The following is a 6000-nucleotide window of genomic DNA, read 5'->3' as shown; positions in this document are numbered from 1 at the left end:
CCTATTTGGGGAGTTTAAAATTCTGAGAAACAGGTGGTTGGTAGCCAGCTTTTAAGAATCTGAAAAAGCTGGGTTTTCGAGCTTATGGCTTCTAGTTCATTTTCTGTACTCTACAACTGCAGCAGCTAGAAGCTCCCCTAAACATGCCCATAATGCAGGTAGTAAGATTTTATGAAGTGCTACGGATGTCCAAAAGTATAATAAGGAGTTTTAGAATTGAACACGTATGAGTATTAAGAAAATTGGTGGAATTAAATAGGAGAAGATTGTGATTGGTTGAGAAGAGCAGGTAGGTAAGGAATTTGAATAGCTTAATGTTGTGATTGGTTGATAAGAGAATGTAGATGGAGAGGTTGTTATATTTGTTTGAATATGTGCCGAATATACTAGTCCTATTTAGTTACAGTTGGACTTGAAGTTGTAATAGGTGGTAGGGGGTGGAGTTAGAGTCGGACTCTGTAACCCAAATCTCTCTTAAATGGAGGGGGGGCACCATAATCTAACCATGGCGACTACAATGTAGCGTAGACACGTAGGGAGATGATGACGGCGAGGCCATGGACTCGTAGCAGCTAGGAGCTATGTTGGTTGGGAGGAGCGGCCATAATCAGAGCCCCGGGGATGTAGGCTTCGGCTGAACCTCGTTAACAAATATCGTGTGTTCTTATGTCGTCATCTGGATGCCTTGGGTGATCATATGACTGAAACGATCGGGATGGTTAGTCGTTGTTCCGCTATATCGACTAACTTTTATAACAATAGTTTGGAACAAATATTAAGACTAAAAATTATTATATTTTAGAACAGGGGAGTAAAAGACACTCCTACGTTAGGGAATGTGAAATAGCACGGTCGGTTGTTGGCTACAAGCTTATGTGCACTGTAAATTGGCGGCCCGGGTACTAAATCCATAACGAAAAGATATCGTCAAACAAAGGAGTAAATTTTAATTTGTATTGTGTATATAGACTAACGTTACGTACAAATAGACCTAGGCTTTAGGCTGTGTTGTTTTGAGGTTAGGAACACGTAAAATGGAGCGATGAATTGGAGCATAATTAATTAAGGATTAGTTAAAGAATTTAAAATAAATTAATACGATATTTAAAATCAACTTTTTATATAACTTTTTTTTAAAAAAATATAATTTAGCAGTTAAAAAGTATGCACGTGAAATATAAGGAAGTAAAAGTTAGGAGTATGTAGTATAAAACGCACCATTAAGCCACTTTTCAACTTAATGTCACGTATTTTATAATTTTAGAAGTATCCACTCCTGTTTATGCATCTTCTATCCATCCATATTAGAAGAATTATCCATAAGTACAATGTACTCGTTAAAATAAAATAGTGCATGACTAATGACTACTGGGGTTATATAGTAGTAGTAGAACACAATATATGTATAGATGGTTGACCGAGGAAGCTTACCAACCGTCAATGATTATAATTTGTTCAAACTTAGAATGGGCTATGGGCATTTGAGGTGGCTTGACAATGTTTTCTTTACGAAGTATAAAAATGAAATCTTCACTGAACATGTGTTTACATTGTCGTCGTGGGCTATGGGCATTTGAGGTGGCTTTAATGATCATCGAACACTTATCAAAGACAACAGTAACAAGCTCGTTCTAGCTAGATCATTGGAGGAGGATGTGAAATCTACAAAACAACATGAGAATGTTAAAACATAGTAAAATGTATTAAAATGGATTAAACCCTAAAATTTAGGGCTCTATATGGTCGAACACATCACACCTGCCCATGTATATGTTCCATGCATGTCATCTAAAAGTGGTGTAATTGTTACTCCCTCTATCCATAAAATTTCAAACCCTAGCTTCCCAAGGTAAAATTAAGGAGGAAGACAAACGACCAAACTATCCCTAATTAATAAAAAAGTTGTATTGATGGGTATGTGAGGGGTATTTAAAAGATAAAATTTTTCTTGATTTGCGAACCGATGGTAGGTTAGTACTCCCTCCGTCCCAAAAAAGATAAACCCTGGGTTTCCGTGTCCAACGTTTGACTGTCTGTTTTATATGAAATTTTTTTATAATCAGTATTTTTATTGATGTTATGTGATAAAACATGATTAATACTTTATGTATGACTTATCTTTTTAATTTTTTTCATAATTTTTTCAAATAAGATGGACGGTCAAAAGTTGGACACGGAAACCCAGGGTTTGTCTTTTTTTGGGACGGAGGGAGTAGATAGAAGTTGGTTTATTTTGGAATATAATAATTTAAACCTATAATTTGATTTACAGAAAACTTAGACAACGGTATCCTGTTGGAACAGGATACCCTTCTATGAGACATTACTTGATACCTGATACCTGTTGTGGTATCAGTTGCATGGTACTCGATACTTGTGATACCTGTTACCCAGTACCTGTGATACCTAGGACCTGATACCTGTGATACTCGTGCAAGAGAATAGTTAATATATCTATCCCGTTGCAACGTGATCCCGTTTTGTAGCAGCCCTCTTTTATTTATTTTGAAACAGAGGGAGTAGAGTATAAACAGACACTCAATGGGAAGGTGAACCCATGATTTGCACGTAAGGGCTCATTTGAATCGTAGGATTGAGAAAACGTAGGAATAGGAAAACGTAGGATTTTAATCGTAGTGTAAAACAGAGGATTACAAAACGCAGGACAAAACACAGGAATGACCGTTCGATTGAACCGCAGTAATTGGATTGGATGAGAGATATAGACTCAAAAGAAAGTTACCAAGAGGTTGAAGCTCTTGCTAAATTTTCTCCAAAATCCCTATAGGATTGTTCATTCCATAGAAATTTCAAAGGATTAGATATGATTCAATCTTTTGTTTCAAAGGGCTTCATAGGAAATTTTCCTATAGGATTGAAATACTAAAAAATTCCCATGTTTTTCCTCCAAATTAAAGGGGCCCTAAACAAGATCAAGAGCTTTATTACTCCACCTGTGGCTCCGTCCCAAATTATAGGGCGCCCCCTTTTTAAGGAAAATCAAATTTGGTATCTTTTGACTAATAACCATACTACCTATATATATACTAAGTATAATGCATGTTATATCATTATATTCATATTTTGAAGTAATTTCATGTGATGCTAATTTTATATTTGTTGGGATTATAGAATGAAATAAAATACTGGTCAAAATATATTATATATTATTGAAGACCACATAAAAATATAGCGCTTATAATTTGGAATAGACAGTATTTTTTAACATCACATCTAGCCACTGTTGCCATCGCCTCAACACCCTAGCACGCTTCCCCTGGCTTAGGCCAGGCCTGCCACACCGGACACTTCCCCCTCCCCTCTCCTCTTCCTCCTCAAGCTTGTTGCCATGTTGTTTTCCCAATCTCTAATAACTTCCGTAGCGCTGGAGACACCATCATCACCGACACCGACACCATCATCACCTTTGACCCCTCTCATTTCCCTTGCCTTCGCCTCCGACACCGGACTAACATGGTCCTCCATCTCCGTGGCTTCAGCTACAGCGCTGCCATTTCACAATCAACCCATTCATGTTTACCACTTACCACTAATTATGTCCATCTCTTTGAAGCTTAGAAGGTGTTTGGATCCTTTAGTTGTAGGACTAAAATTAGTCCTAGGACTAAATCCATACCTGTTTGAATGTAGAGACTAAAAAAACTAAAGGTCAATAATTGCACTATATAAAGACCATGTTAACCCCTAACACCATGTAAAGAGAGGATTGTGCATGGGGCAGTGAGTAGAAAGAAGCAACTTTAATCCCTATAAGCTCCTTTCATAGGGACTAATGGACTAATGCACTTTTAATCCCTTTTAGTCATCCATGTTTAAGACTTTAGGGACTAAAGGGGATTAAAGTGAAGGGGCTAAAGTTTTAGTCCCTCCAACCAAACAGGCTCTTAGGGAAACCAAAGTCCCATCGAATATCATCGTTTACCAACTTAAAAAAAAAGCATTAGAGCAAGTTTAAGATTGAGTTCAATGGTGCCTTTTCCCAAGCTCACCTTACTTGTTTTTCGCGCGTATGCTTCCAAAATATTAAATGGTGCATTTTTTTTATTTTTTAAGTTGCTTTAAAACAATCTTAGAGCATCTACAACAACATGGCTATTTTTGCCTCTCCAAATATCCTATTTAGCAAATTGCCAAAAAATTAGAGAGCCAAAATTGAGTTTCACTCCAACGGTCTCTCCAGTTCAATCTCCAATTTAACGGTGGGTCCCATATGTCAGTCACACTTTTTCTTTGTGATCTTTTTCATCCACTTCTTTCTCGTCTTCTCCTCTTTTCTCTGCATTGCAATGGCGCGGGGGGTGGAGACGATGGACGCCGGCGGTAGCAGTGCGAGTGGCGGAGGCCGACCGGAACGGTGGGGCGGTGGAGACAGTCTCTCTCTTCCCTTCTTTTATTTTCTTTCCTCTTCTCATTTTCTTCCCCTCCTCTCACTCTTGATTCCCCTTTCTCCTTCTCTCCTACCGACTCCGGGAGGGAGCCGGCGCTAGGCGGCGATGGGCGCGGCGATGGCGGCTGGATCAGGGCGGCGGTCAGCGCGGCGACGGTGGAGGGCGGTGAGGTGGAGGAGGCACAGAGCGAGGGGGCGCCGGAAGGAGTTGATGTGGGCCGACGGTTGGCGGAGGCGGCCATGGCACGACGACGGCGACGGCGTGGTGGCGACCCGGCCGGACGGGGACAGAGTGAGGAGGCAGCTTCCGGGGCCTGCGATTGGTGCTAGGGAGGGAGGCGGCCTCGTGGGCGGCGCTCGGCCTGGTGCGGCGGCGGCCCGGAGTAGGATGAAGTCGGCGTCGACGACAGCTTCGGTGGCCTTCGGCCAAGGGAAGGCGGAGGCGGTGGGTGGCGAAGACCGGAGAGAGCGGAGCGGCGGACCGGAGGACCGGCGGTGCCGCTGTGAGTGATGACGACTGACGGTGCGGCGGCACCACCAGATCCCCCGAGGCCGATGCAAAAGGAGAAGGGGATGTGGCGGCGGCGGTGGAGGAGATGGCGGTGGACGACGGAAGGGACGGCGGCAGGCGGCAACAGGGATGGCGCCGGCGCCAGTGGCGCGCTCGCGAGTGTAGAGAGAGAATATAAGAGGAGATGGGGAAAAATGCGTGGGGCCCACGATTTGGAAAGGCAACTCTGGCTAGCCAAAGTTGGCCAGCGTAGGGAGGAGTTTAGCCAGTCAGATGGCTTGGCCAGCCGTTTAGCAAGTCTGTTGGAGCCCCTTTTTTTTCCTCAAAATTGCCAAAATTTAACTTGGAGAGTGAGATTGCCACTATGTTGGAGATGCTCTTACCAATCCATTTTTAAAGCTTTTAAGCTAATACTTAATTAATCATGTGCCAATGAGCTAGTTCGTTTTCCGTGTCAGAGGGGACCTTCGCAATCGAACACAACCTAATAATATAGCCAACTACAAACTAAAAAAAATGACACATATACTGTCATCTAATAACCTACTTATACAGAAATATATACTACATTATTAATATCTAGCCCACCTCTTATACATACAAATACTTCCTCCATCCAAATACTTCCTCCATCCCACAGTAGGTATTTTGACCGGATGAGATATATCTGTAATATGAATGTACACAACCCATACCAGAATATATCTTATTCGATCAAAATCCTTTATATTTTGGGATAAAATGAGTATATAATGTATTGGAGCTCGTGGCAGCCCTTTTTTCCTCTCTAATAACATACTCTCAGTTCCAAAATAAAGTACGGACATGACATATCTTAGTAATACGATTTGGACAACCATTCACATACATATAGGATATAGGATATATATAGGATGTGGTATATCCTAGTACTGTACATGAATATGAGCGGTATATTTAGATTGATAGTATATAATATATCACATTTCATACTTCCTTCGTCCCAATATATAGGAATCTAGTATCGGATTTGACATATTATAGGATTATGAATCTGGACAGTTTCATGTCCAGATTCGTAGTTTTAGGATATATCAAATCC

This window comes from Oryza sativa, chromosome 2 (genome assembly GCF_034140825.1).
Source record: "Oryza sativa Japonica Group chromosome 2, ASM3414082v1".
Taxonomy (NCBI): domain Eukaryota; kingdom Viridiplantae; phylum Streptophyta; class Magnoliopsida; order Poales; family Poaceae; genus Oryza; species Oryza sativa.
This window is presented reverse-complemented; position numbering follows the sequence as displayed.